This window comes from Daphnia magna, linkage group LG2, assembly GCF_020631705.1.
Source record: "Daphnia magna isolate NIES linkage group LG2, ASM2063170v1.1, whole genome shotgun sequence".
Taxonomy (NCBI): domain Eukaryota; kingdom Metazoa; phylum Arthropoda; class Branchiopoda; order Diplostraca; family Daphniidae; genus Daphnia; species Daphnia magna.
This window is the reverse complement of record NC_059183.1, coordinates 376,082-390,890: the sequence shown is the minus strand read 5'-3', so window position 1 is coordinate 390,890 and position 14,809 is coordinate 376,082. Positions and strand designations below refer to the sequence as shown.

Sequence of the window (14,809 nt, the reverse complement as noted above, 5' to 3'; positions counted from 1 at the left end):
TTGCAGAGTTGACGATATCCACACCAGCACATTACACGGATCTGTTCCGAAAAGCATCTCGTCATAGTCGAGCAACATGTAATTTGCATCCGCACTGCTGCCATGCCACAACGCTTACAACAGGTAAAAGAGTACACAAATGATAGACTGTTGACTGCTATATACAATTAGTATGACAGATGGCTATATGTGTAGCTTCCTCCTTTCCGGTGTAACGGTATACACAACACATCGCACCAACGTATAGCAGACGTGATTATTACCATAAAGACAGAGTGTGGAATGTTACAGCTTATACTAATGATCCTTCCGGCTCTAGATAAATGTGCAAATCAGCGCATTTTTTGGGCTGAGCAAAAATGCTGTAGCCCAACCTGGGGCATCAGGTATAGCCAAAATTGAACTTTTAGGTCGAAACTGTTCGCCACATGATTGTCCATCCACCCGCTGGAAGGCAAGTCTTCATCCAGGACGTGGACAACAGCCAAATGATTCTGGGCTATTGGGCCGGTAGTCTTGTTCAATGATTTATCTTATAGGTGACATTTGTTGTTGATTGTTTCACTCAGCAGGAGTGTGCAGGTAAGTTATGACTTCCTTTTTGCCCCTGCTGAATGAATAGGGCCCGTAAGATACCGCTCTCCTTCTATGTCATATTAATTAATTATCGGCATCGTATTGCCCACGTTCGCATTCCCACCAAAAGTCATCCACATAACGTCATCGGCGTCGATGTGACAAATATTCGATCGCACCAAAAGAACCCAGTCCAAATCGTTGGTTTGCCACTTGTTTTGCCCACGATTCGAAACAGGACAAAGTATATACAGCATCGCTTCCATTTCGTTAAGTGGCGGAAAGTATATAGCCTAACGATCTGCATTACAGCTTATAATTGAACAGCAGCATATATCACGCTAGAAATAAACTAGAACGCGCATGAAGATGAATAGCATCAGACGGTGGTGACATTATACTATTTAGCGTGAACGAGAAAATGATGGTGCGTTGCACGCGGCTCTTGATACCCTGAAGCGTTTCTTCTTTATACGACAGCCTACGTATGGCGTGAGGTATTTACGACAACGGTGATATTTCGGGCTGGCGCGCCTTTCGATGTATGCAGCTTGATTTCATACCTTGGCTCCACCTACTCGCAACAGACATCATCCTCATCCAAGATATATCTTTGGCTAACGGCGTGAATCTAGGGCTCAGTAGTTGCATTCGATTCCGACCGATCGGATCAAACTCCCGCGTGCTGTGCCTTGGTACAGACCTGCCAGTCGATATACAAACGCACGTCAACACCAGTTGAAATCACTCGAATTGAGGAAACCAAAAACTGTGAAGTTTGCTTGTTTACGTCTTCCACGCGAAACGACGCTCTCGTTATTTCCGGAACCGTTAAATATAACTCACCGCTATAAATCTTGCATGTTCTCTCTGGCCTCTATTTGAACACAAGTCTAAAGTCTATCGCTTTGGCGCTACTATTTTCGTGAAGACAGTCTGCGGTAAGTCATTTTCCAATCACCACATTTTGTCTGTTTTATTTTTGACTTTTGTTTAGTTTTGATATACTTGCATATACAAACAGGTGCGTTATATACGTACATTGCTTGTGCTGGTATAGCAAACAAAACGACACGCTTCACGTCGTTTGACAGCTCTTAGACGACCGACCATTGTGTTCTTAAAAGCTCTATCGTTTAACCAGCAGTCTGATGAGGTTCGGTTAGTTTCTTTCTTTCTCTAAACTTTGCCAACATAGTACGACATTCGAAATTGCTGTAGGCGGGTATTGTTTAAGACAACGAATATCTGCGTTCATTATGTCAAAGATAAAGCCACTCGTCTCCATTGTTTCTGTGTGAAAACTCTTCCACGTCAATGAAACTGAAAAGCTAATGCCTTTGCCTTTAGCAAGCTTTGTATACCATCATTCTAACTGTACACAGACCTTCATCGTGAGTCTTGGCGTTGTGAGAAAGAGAAAAAAAAAAGGGAAAATGCGGTGGCCGCCTTTGCTGTGGGCAAAGATTTTGTGAGCAACCAGTTTTTTTCTCTGCTGTTGGCTAACCGTCAAAATGGACGTTGACGACCCAACGAAAGGGATATACTCATGTATAATCTCACAAATTTTAGATGCAGCGTTTCCGTGTAACGGCCGTTGCTCCACGAACGATTGTGTTGGGAGGCCGGTTTGCGGTGTAGTTGTCGAAACCGAGAGGACTTGTCATCTTATTCTCGAAATTGTTCTCGTCACTGTTCATCGACATGACACTAATGTTACGCTGTGTTTTTGCCTTTGTTTGTTGCTATAGTGATTGAATAATTCACTTTGATTGATGGACGACATTATGAGGGTATAATGCGAATTATAACATCGATTAAGTGGAAGGCTTTCCATATCGGACAGTTCACTAGCACCAAAAACAAAAGTTCCTTGATGCCGAATGGCCCCCCCCAAAAGATGACAAAGATGTCTCCAATAAAGTCAAACAATGTGTACAGCCTGTGTCTATATAGGGCTGTCAGCTGAGGTACGCGTTCAAGCAACCTTATGGTAGTATATGTATAGTAATTTTGAGCAGGTGGCCAAGTTATGCGGCTTTGTCATTTGTCTGTCAGATGGCATATTGTCTATAGTGGGTTTGTTGTCCCTTTCTTCCTTTTCCTCTCGTCGAGACCGGAAGAACATACCGAATGAAATGGATGACTGTCTATTCTGTGGTAGAATTTACTAGTCTACTATTATATTAACCGCGAGAAAGCAGAAGATTCCATCCTGGGAATGTTTAGAAATAGTAAAAAAAATAAAGAAAAAGAAAAATCTGCAATTTCCCTATCAAAGAAAATCTCACTTTGTGTAAGGCCGCCTTGTAGATTCCGCACTGGCAAAAACATTAATTATGACCTAACAGCAGCAACGAATGATTTGTCAGTTGCACGCCAGGGGATCTCACGCTTCCGCATCCTTCCGGAGGGAATATTCCCCGCCATGTCTGATGACTTGCGTGATGCTCTCGCCTGTCTGTGCCATCACGTGTACAGCAATGGCCTAACGGCAACAAGATTTGCCTGTCATACTTAAAATGATTATTTATGCATAATAGCCTGCGATATGCTTTCACTCTACCAGTAAAAGTTGGCAGTCGGACTTGTTATTCCGAGCTCAATAATGAGGATATCGTTATTTCAAAAACAGACTTTTGCCAACATATTTATAGGCTAAAAAAGTACTTATTTCTGTATTGGACGCACTCTGACAAGAATAAGTGAGCTTTCCTCGCAATCCTGCTGTAACTAGGCAACGCAAAGGTGATTCACACGCTGCACTGAGTACATGGAGAGGATGTAACGGTATACTAGCCAGCAAACTTTTGGGTTGCATATACGGCCATGATAACTTGTCTTGGCTTCAGGAGAAGTTAAGCAGGTGCTAATCAATGGAGCGTTGCATCCATTGCCGGTAGCGAAGGGGGAAAAGAAAATATATTCACGCGGCCAGTGTTCAGTATATAGAGAAGCTGCTGCCCTCGTCTAAAAGTTTACAACGCGTTCATGTAAAAATTGAATAACAACATGAAATTAAAAACTTAAGAAAGGATCCCCTTGAAGCAATAGCAGGTTAGACTATACTTGTTTGGGGGGTTTTAGTTTTGTTTCTTCTCGACGCCAAATCGCTATAGACTAGTATAATATGAATATTAGTTTATTTGGGTTATAGGCCTTCCATACATAACGGGTTTGCCTCATTTTTTTTATGACGTTCTTCTGCAATAAAATGTTGCTCTTTTTGCATTACGTCATTTTTTTTAGGGGAAACGAAATCGCATCCGCCTGCTTATTATCTATCAGGAAAATGTAGAATAACTCAAATTTGAAAGTGCTAGATCTTCTTCAGTTTATTACCGGCACAGGCCATGTGTGACGATAGCATTCACTAGCGGATGGTCCCCCGGCTTAAAGAGTATGATCCATCCAGCACAATAACAATCTGACCCATCGCTTGTCAATAGAAGCAAGGTTGTGTTACGCCCAGTTTTTTTGGTTTTTTATTAATCAGGAAAAGGTTTAGTGAGCTGAAGATATGGACATTTCTGTTACTTCGACTATAAACATAAGTTTGCGAACAATTGTAATGATATTCCGATTCCCGTCAGAACCGATGAAGCAACTGTACACATACGCTGCATTCAATTTTCTCTTTTCTCATAGAGACCCACTGTCCAGCCAAATGGCCGACCATGCGCTTCAGTCCTCGTAAACGGACGATAGTAATTATTTGATCATTTTCCTTCCGATTTTTTTTTTTTTTTTTTTCAATTAAACGAAAACAGTTTATACGTAACACAAAGCGCGTTCTATCGCCTGACTTGTTTTCACTAGTCTGTCGCTGTTGTGTTCACAAGCTCTTCTTTCGTTCTTACCTTTATATCTGGCCCCTTTCTCTCAAAGACATTCGGAGAAAAAAAACAAAAACAAAAAGATGGTGGAAATCAAAGCAGCATCTTCATTGTTTTACATCTGTACAAATCCACCTTGTTTACGGTAGCGCTTCAGCCGCGTTCGAATACGATTGAAGTCATTCTTATTAGGCATTTGTTCAGATTTCTTCACATCAAATGCTCTACAAAGATTATTAGGATATTGCAAGATCAGCTTTCATTTTGATTCCCACCATAAAACGTGTTACCCTTTTTTTTTGCTAATAGACTTGATGGTTTGGCGCGTGTAGTAGATACAACTGCCGTTCAGTGGGCGGACTTCTTTGGAACAGAAACCGCCCACCAACTGGTAATTTACGGTATGCACATGCAACATCGTGTTGTGAGCTGTTTTTCTGGCTAGAGCAAACAAAATATCTATATAAACAGCTGGTTGCTCGATGGCACTTTCAGTCTCTCAGCTCTCTGTGCGCGTTCCGTTTGTTTTGTTTGTTATACTCCCTCGTGATCTTTAGCTCACGTCTTTTTTTTCTTGAAACGTGTAACACGTTCAGGTGCAACTTTGTTTGTCCTATCGCATTCTATGAATTCAGAGTAACGCAAAGAGGTTTCCACTATACAGAGAGCTGAAGTTATGTCCGACTTGTTAGCTTATCTTTTGTTAAACTAGCATTACAACCCCAAAGAGAATAAAACAAGAGTCAATCACGTTCGTTACCGGCTGGCCGAAGGGACGAGTCACAGCCAAATTGTGTTGGGTAAGTGAAATGACAACAAATAAAAAACAGTTATATATCTTTAACGGGACGAGCCAAGAGCAAATCCTTCACTCAAAAAGGAAAAGGGTTACATGAAAAAAAGAACAGTGTGACGTTCGTGTACCTTCGCCCGACTGCCTCCTGTTGCTATACAGTCGGTGTATATAGTAGCAGTGTAATAAACACACAGTATCCCGAAATAGTACAGCCATTATTGTTTGTATTGAATTTATTCAAAAGCCGGCTGGACCTAACAGGAAAGAAGAAAAGCAACTGTTTTTCGTGTTTTTTCAACTGTTTTATTGTTTGATTTCTACCTTTTGATTTGTCCGTTAAAACGTCGACTTGCTGTCACGGATAAGGCGATGGTCGTTATCCGCATTATGTCTTCTAATTAAGATCCTGTAATGAGGTAAAAGGAGCGTGCCCGCTATATCCTTTTAAAGAAAAATTATTTTAGATGTTGCTGGGTGTCCAGTTGTGTAGCGTCGTCGATTTACGTCATTCCACTGGTGCACATCCGGCCCTTGAAGTTACTTTGTAATGCGTCATTGCGTCCGTTCTTATATTCTTTTTCCTCCAGTGGCTGGTCGTTGATTTTTTCTTCTTTTTTCCTGGGAGATGCACAGATTTTATTGAGAAACCAACAGCCGTTAGAGGCCAAGCAGAGGCAAAGGACCTTCATGGTTTCATCCCTTTTCTTCTTCTCAGTTGCTCTTTAAAAAAATGATGACTCTGTTATTGTTCCACGTTTTTTTCATTTTTCCTCTTTTTGCTTTTAATTTCCTTGTGACTTCACAAGTGTAGGGTGAACATTCTTAAGATTACTGATGCAGCAGCTTCTTAATTACGGCAACTAACCATCTGGCAAGCAAGTCTTGTCGTACAAGCCACCATCCGCTTGTTTTTTGCTTCTAATTATTGAATAGTTTCGTCATCGGTCCACGTTTTATTCTAATAGCTTTCTGTTTCGTTGCTTTTTTCACAGTTATAGTCGGAATAATGTTCCGTGATGCAACGGCGGTGATAAAGCATCATCAAGATCGTCATCCACATTAGCAATTGGTGCAAAACGAAAAACGATGTCGTACCGACTGACGATTGCGCTGGCCCTCGTTTTCCTCGTGTCCGGCCTCTGGCCCCAGATGGTCACGTCGGCCCCAACGCCTCAACAGCAAGATGGTAACGCATTTATAGAGACGTTAAAAAAATCATATAGAGCCACTGTTAGACTTGTAGAAAGGAAATTGAGGCTCTGTGTGAGATGACCACAAAACTCCAATTCAACAAGATGGAAAATGAATCAAACCTAATGACCCTGCAGCATAAAGTGCTCAAGGACGAACACTCAATTCCTTTCATCGTTCAAAGTCATTTACCGTTGATTTTTTAAAAAGCGATCATGGACATATAATTCTGTAAAAAGATGCTTGTAAAAAGAATCTTATCCATCTCATCAAGCTGATGGCACTATCATCATTTTGTTGACATCTTAATTAATTAGAGGATACGTATTGGATGTTTAGCTGGTGCATTGGCTGGCCTATTGGACGCTGATAGTTTGGCGAGTGCCGGCCGAGATGACGGGAACAGCGACGGAGCAACAGAGTTCAGGTATGGCGGATGGTGGAGTAAAGGGGAACCAGCAAAGCCGCCCGATATCCGTGCCCACAACCAACACCCGACTGGCCCCAAATCACCACCTGAAATTCATATCATCGACAATGTCAACCTTCTATTCACCTCCTTCCAAGATCACACAGCATGCCTCCAGCACAACCACAATCAACACATCCTCGCTATCGACTCCTTCACCTCCACCAACAAGGACCATAACACCACGCAGCGTTGACGAGGACGATCAAACCAATTCTGTCTTCAACATCGTCATTCAGAAGGAAAAAACTCTGAAATCTGCTTTCATTGCACCCGATGTCAATTGGCTGAGAGATCTGGTGCCCAAAGTGGTCGATGTCGTCGATAAGCCCGACACCACCATCAAGGAAACCATTTTCCGCGTCATGGACAAACAAAGCACGGACGAAGGTCGACAGATTTTGGTCAATGTCGTCAAAGCGCAAGTCGATTCAGAGGATGAAGTACCGCAAATCCTCGCCCGTCTTCGCAATCTGATGCAAACGGGCGAAGGCGTGAACTTGGCGCTCGTTGAAAGACGAAACAACGGCAGCGTCCAAGCTGAGGATCGACCTGTCATCATCAACGTTGTCATTGTTAACGTCCTCAGCGTCAACGTCGTCAACGTAATCGTTCCGGTGAATCCAAACGAAAAGGCCAGAACACCCGATACTTCCATCGACGAAGACTCTTACATCGAAGCTCTCAGAGAATCGCAAAGGAAATCGCAATACAGGCTCAACTCTGACGATGACTCCACCGCATCCGCACAACCAGGACGAGAAACATGACGAGGCCCAACCGCATGACGGTCCGCACGTCGTCGGTCAAGTTGCTACGACGCAACAGCAACTCAACGGGTTTTACTTGACCGAAGTGCCAACGCACGGATATGTTTCAACAGACAGACCGTTGATGGCCATGGAAAAATATTATTTGCGCAGCTATGACGCTGATGAACTGCCAAAACAGCAATCAGCTAACACGGCCGGTTATAAACAAGAGGCACGCCAATCGAATCGCAACGCTGGCATGGTTCAATTAGCAAGCGGGCCGTACTTTACGAATGCAGCCGACAAACCAGCCAAGATAGAGATCCTTGATGTTAACAAGGTTGCTGAAACCGGCGCTAAGGTGCGAGCCACTCCGAAACCGGAAAACAGGCCGCTTAAGGTCGAGCTCCGGGAGCGATAAGCGCCATGACAAACAAAGCGACTAGCGCCGTCAGAATCAAATCCGAACCATTGGCTTCGTCGCCATTCCGATACTAGCGGGTTTGGCCAGCACAGTCAACGCTTGGCTGCCAGCCATGGCGCAGCTCGGCCGTCGTAGAAAGAAGCGCTCGATGGAGTATGAACAATTCGAGGGAGGAATGGCAGGCCAACCCGAAATTCGTCGGTATCGATGACCGCAGACGGGCCATACAAGACGCTCAAGTGCTGGCTCTTTTGATGGGCAAACGCTACATGAATGTCAGCAAGGAATCGTTGCAGGAATCTATCGATAATTGGAAAAATCGCGACCAGGAAGCAGCGGCTGGGATTCCGCCTCACACGACCGATCCACAAAATTGGCCAGCACCAATCGACCGTTGTGGTTTCAATTCCAACGGCCCAACAATCCTCCAGTTGCCGCCGACTCGACCGCCATCCCGTCTACAACCACGGTAGCGCCATCTACTGTTAACCGTCCGAATTACTATGAAGAAGAGGATCCTCCGACGCAGAACAGCAACAACAACGAAAACGATTCGCCTTTATTCTACTCGGCGGCCAGCGCATTAGAGGACATGGTGGAAAACAGGAGATTGTGGAATACGACGACCACCGACAACGTTGGGCCATCCACCTCTTCGTCCAGGTAGCACGGCGACCGAAGCGGCCGACTATGAAGAAGAAAAAGGAGACGCAATCAGAGGAGAAATGTAGCAACGACGTACCAGAACCAGTGACGCCGCATATTCACATCCTACCCGACACTTCCCCATCCGGCGATGATTTCGACATAGTTGCCAATTTCGTCCAAGCGATGATGATGAACGGCAATAACAAGAACAATGGCATTCCCACCGGCAGATGGACCGCAAACAGAGAGGACATGGATATGGATGGACCGCAAACCAGAGGAGGATGTTGATGGGCCGGAACATAGAGAAGACGATGGACGGACCGGAACACAGAGAGAACATTTTCTTCGTCAAAGCGGCGTCTATCGTCAAGCACTACAAAGACCAGTGGCTCCACCACGACCAAGCCAACTATAAGGAGCTACTCGAATACCACCCATCGGAAGTGGAAGCACTCTTAGCCTCTTCGCGGCAGATCCGATCATGCCCAATTGGACCAACACTAACGAAAGAGTCACCAACAGTCCAGTCACTTACGTGGCCATCAGAGCCCCGCCTGTTCTTTCCAGGTTCCCGAGTCAAGGCACAACGACGTCCACGCAGTCGTACGATTACGACATTGGCGATGTAAACGATGGCAACGATCAAATGTCTAACGAACAAGTTTCGCCGCCTCTTCAGTTCCACGAAGACGAATCGGGTATTACGTTCTTTGTCTCTAAAGACGTGCCCTCGCGGATTACCTCAACCGCGTCGTCAATCACTGCCGGATTGGCGGAAACGAAACCAACCAGCACCGGAAGGCCATCATCGCAATGGTTTAGCGATCCTTTTGAAAATGGACTTTTGTTGGATCTGGTACGACCAATACGCTCCGGCCGGCATCATCATCTACGACTTCTACATTTCCCTACCCAACCGGCCACTCGGCCGTCTTCCATCATCGAGCCGCTCCAACGACCACCTTCCAGTCCACCTCGCAGGTCTACAATCCTGCCCACGTCCTCTTCGTCCATCACCACATTTCCACCAGGAACAAGACCAACATCGCCGATTTTCCAGTCACAGTCCAGTACTTCAACCCGTCCAACGACGTCGAGTCTCAATTCCCAATCCAGTAGTCCATCCGCATAGCCGACCAACGACGCCCACACGTTCAATTTAAATTCGCAGTCTGCGACTCGTCCTGTTGCGCCGCCGCTCAAACTCAAACCCACTTCGCAATTTGGAAACCGACCGTCGGCATCCCGTGTCGCCGCCATCCAAACCCAAGCCGGACGACCGTCTTCGTTGCTGACCATGGCCAGTTTCACCGCTCCCCCTCGGCAGAAACCAGCGGTTCCTCCACCCGTTGACGTGTCCAATGCCAACATGTCGAAATACACCAAAGTTCCCAGCGCTGTGACGACTCCGCCGCTGCAGGATTTGAGCACTTTGACGGCGGATTCCTCGCTCGTGTCTGCCACCGTCGAGAAGAACAACATTTTAGCTGGAATAGTCAAAGGAGCTGCACTGACTAGTCCACTACCTCAGGCAGTCAACCGGCCGACCGACGACCACCAACGCGGTGGGTGGAGACGAGTGACGTCAACCAATTGTTTGGTAGTTACAGTAGCACGTCGAGTACCAGCCGTCCTGTTTCGACGACAGGCGTCTCTTTCCGGAGGAACTGGACACTACATTAGACAATTTGGTGTCACAACTGGAAATGGATGCGTCCGGCTTGGTGTCGACCAAACGACCGATTGGAGGACTCCATTTCCATCAACACGTCGACGGACGTGGTGGTCATCATCAATCCTTACGACGGTGACGCCGACCGTTCCATCTTTTCTCCGCTGCAAATGGAATCGGCTGAGAGCTGAAACGGATGAGGCACACCAACAATCGTCTGACGCAGTAGTCGTCGATGCAGAGGCAGGAAATCAGCCGGACTCGGTGCCCGCTGTTTCCAATCTGGCCAATTTCTTGTTCGCGCCATCTGGCAGCAGCTCGTCCCCGTCCGGGTTCCTCCGCATCCAGTGACGGTACAGTAAGCGGGGCAGGCGTTACGACGAGCTCCACATCGGCCTCGTCAGTCGATCCGTTTGCTTTTTCTACACTCTCGGATTGGCCTCGGCTGGTTCATTTTGGCTTTAACGTTGCCCATCTAGGTTCCATTGGTGGTGGCCAAGAAAAAGAGACGTACAGGTGCCTAGCGGCCGACCAAAAATAAGGAGAAAAAGAAGAATATTAAGAATCAATATCCAGCTAAAAGAGAAAACGTCCGGTTACGCACAAAAGAAACCGACCTATGGAGAACCACCTCCCAATCATTACAAGGATCTGGATGAAGACGTGCCTTATGAAGACGACGGTTATCCAAGCCGTCCCGCCGAATCATCCGACGTATCACAGCACGACCGTCGAAGACTTGTACCGCTCTGGCGGTGGAGTCAATCCGGATTACTCTGACACGGACGTCGATCATTATTCGACCTTGTATCGTGATTTGTTTTCGTCCAATTCGGACGACGCTTTTCACGATCCAGGACCGTTTGAATTCGGAGGACGTTTACTGGGACCTTCGACTTCCACTTACTACGATGGCAAAAAGGCAGCGCGACGTCGGCGCACGGCGCATCCAGCAGCAAAAGTTCAAGCAATCATCACATCAAAGATTCCATTAAACCAACTCGTCTTTCACCAACGTCAAATACAACAGCCCATTTTTTATTCTTGTACCTCTCCTTCACTTGATAATTAGGTTCGCCCTTAACCCCTTGCACAGCCCGGCTAAAACCCTTTCCCCCAATATTAGACGTATATCTAAAGACTGTTGTGCATATATTTATTAAAAAAAAAAAAAAGTCTGATATTTATACCTGTACATTAATACGCCCCTAATCTCACCCACATGATATCCGACACCATCCAATCATTCGTGATACCTGTTGTTTCATTCATTATATTTTTCCCATAGATTTTTAGTGACTTGATGACCGACGGACTGCTCTGAACTATATGCATGTCTTTTCGCTTTCATATCGAATAAACCCCATCGTATTTCGAATTCATTCCAACGATTTCATTCCTTTCCCGCAGCCATTTTCCTTTGCATAATAACGCTGTATGCTAATGATTTGATTTTTTCTGATATTATTACCAGCTTGATCGAATGGGAACAAGAGACTAACTCCCACCGTCTGCCATTGCTGCAGTACAGAACGCGCCCAGTGAGGTGGAAGACAACTACGGAAATGTTTGACTGCCCCAGTTGACCAATCCCTCTATTATTCGATCGGCGATTCTTTCTTCATCCCTTTCTTCTTCACCTGTCCCACCCTACATCCTCCGCCACTCTCACCCCTACACTCCTATTGAATCGCAGCAGGACACCTATGATTTTCTCGTCCGTTTCATCATCTTCGTCCTCAACTGTCACCACTCCACGGAAACCCCAGCGTTCAGCAGCCGTTGTTGTCAATCTCAGGCCAATTCCTTCCACCACATCTACGACAATACGAACTTCTGTACCTAATTCAACTGATGACAAGACGAACCCTACTAAGATTCAAACAAAAAACAATACGCTACAAGAACCGACAACGACTGCCAAAAGTGTCTTGCTTACTGGTCTTAATCAAACGAGATAGCAACGTCACGTGGATAGCCAACAACAAACTGACGTCACAACTCGTGACGAGCAATCAACCTCATTTGACGACGCTGATTACGAATATTACGACTACGACGAGACTACGTTACAGAAAACATCACAGAGTACAACTGCGATTGCTAAGAGCACAACGAAGACTTTGACTTCTACCGCTAGGGCTATTACTAGCCCACCGGTACAGGTAACTACGTTGACTTTACGACAGGATCTAGTACGACAAGCCACCACAGCAACGACCATTGCGACCACGACGACGCTGACGCATTTCCTTACCACTTCCACAGCAGCGCCGAATGTCGGAATCTTGAACGGACTGACACGGGCAGGTGGAGCCGGAATCAACATCGGAATCGCATCGGCAGCTTGTGCAGCTATTGCTCTCTTTGGAATCCCTTTCATAGGTCGCCGGAGGAGATCAATCAATGAGCGCAATTGGCTGTTTGCGTCTGATTACAATCCGGCTATCGTCGTCAGTGGTTAAAGGTGGTGGACAACTAAATTTCCTTGAAACGACCGCTTTACTTACACGATTCAATCTTATGACCATATATGACCTATTTTTATTTTTGTTAAAATTTTGCGTGTGTTTGATCATTTTTGTGTAAAGTTGATTGTCATAAATGTATTAACGGTGGAGAGATCAAACTAACGGGAAAATACAGTAATTATATCTATACAGTATATATATCGAGCAGTTTGAATACCAAATGAATATTCACATGAACTGTGGCAATCTTTTTTAATTGTCAGTTTTGCTTGTCGATTCTCACGCCAAACAAAACCAGAACATTAAAGGAGGAGTTTATATCCGTATGTTTGCACTCATTGTTGAATTAATAAATGGGGATGCGCACGGTGAGAAATACACCCAGCTGGTGTGGCGGCTAACGTCAGAACTATCACCGCTCCGCATGATAAATAATGCGCCGTCTATAACATCGGGAGCGTGGAAATTCCGAAAACGCTTACTTCAATGCGCCAATGAAAATTCTGCGAATCCAGTCACTTAAACGCTGATGGGTTTTTAAACCTATGCACCCAAGCAAGTGGCATTTGCCACTGTCCACAATAATCGCGGAAAGGTGCACAACCTATACCGTCGACTATATCTCTGTACCGTCGTTATTTAGATGTTAAGTGGCCGAAAATATTTGTCTGACAGTGTAGGCGTAAAAAGTTAACTCAATTAAGGAGCATTACGAGTTTAGAAACGGAACCAAAAAGGCGATTGAAAATCACAGATGAGCAGCAGCAGCAAAACATAAGAGCCAACAGCAGGTATTAATAGCGTGCCGGTCATTTGGACAGCGATACCCGGTCACAACCGACTGAACGCGAATTTTTACATCCAGCGGGAGAGAATCATATCAGCAGTGCAACGATACATGTATCGTTGTATGCAGTGCCCTATAAACAAAAACCTCCTGGTTTATAAAGTACAAATAATGCTAACGATGTTATAGTCACTATAGTCAGTCCCCTGATTACCGTCTTACAACAGGTGGTTGACTGTTAGAACAAAACATCTCTTCCCTAGTCTTCCCCCACCGGTCCGGAAATGAATCCTTTTATCCATTAACCCGTTATTATTATTAAATTACTAGAGGAATCACAGCATAAGCGTAACATATGCGTGTGTTGTATACTGTATATACATGTGATGTAGCGGTTTCAATTGCTCGTTCTCTCTCGTTGGCTATGGATTCAAGCTTCATATCACCACCAGTGGCCACCACTATCCCAACAACATTAATTCGCGCATCATCGCCGGGAATTTTTTTCGTTTTTAAATAGGCACTGAGAGAAGCGCGTGAATTCAGGCGTGTCCTTACATATCACGGGGACGAACCGTTCATTTGTTTGGGAGCTTATTGTGTCCCGCGTTTAATATACAAGAACAAGGAGAAGAGGTGGCGGAATGGACGCGGGCTGTGGGTGCGTTCCGCACGCAATCATTGAGCGTGTAGTTGTCGCTTCGTCATTGAAACATTGTGAAAATGAACGGAAACTTTCGATGCTGGCGGTGGGCCATGTTCGCCTCCTCTATGAGAGATTTTCTTGTAACTTTCAGTTTTTTTCATGTTCGTTTCCACCATCCGTTATTTTCTTGCACCTGTGGAGAACTGTGAACGCAGGCGCGTGGCGTCTCTAACCGCTTCGACGACACAATCTTAATTCATTTTTTTTTTTCACTTTGTCTTTTCTTTACCTTCCTTCTTTTGTTTTTGTTTTTTTTTTCCCTTTCCTCCCTCCTTTTACTTAACAGTATCTTTGTATTGCCGCATGACCATCCCGGAGGAGGCAAACTGATAAAAAGCGAAGTGATTCCCTGATCGCCCGTTTAGTCGTGTCGATGATCAAACAGCTTGTCGTGCAGTGCAACAGCAGCAGTGCAGAATAATCCTGCACGCATTGTGCGTGAAAAACCTAGCAACTTGACAAGGAACGCCGATGATTG

The 14,809-nt window shown here is 45.2% G+C and overlaps 1 pseudogene; it reads left to right on the top strand.

Moving 5' to 3' along the window:
• Positions 1 to 1,223: 1,223 nt before the first annotated feature.
• LOC123470246 lies at positions 1,224 to 12,832 on the top strand (annotated as a pseudogene).
• Positions 12,833 to 14,809: the final 1,977 nt, after the last annotated feature.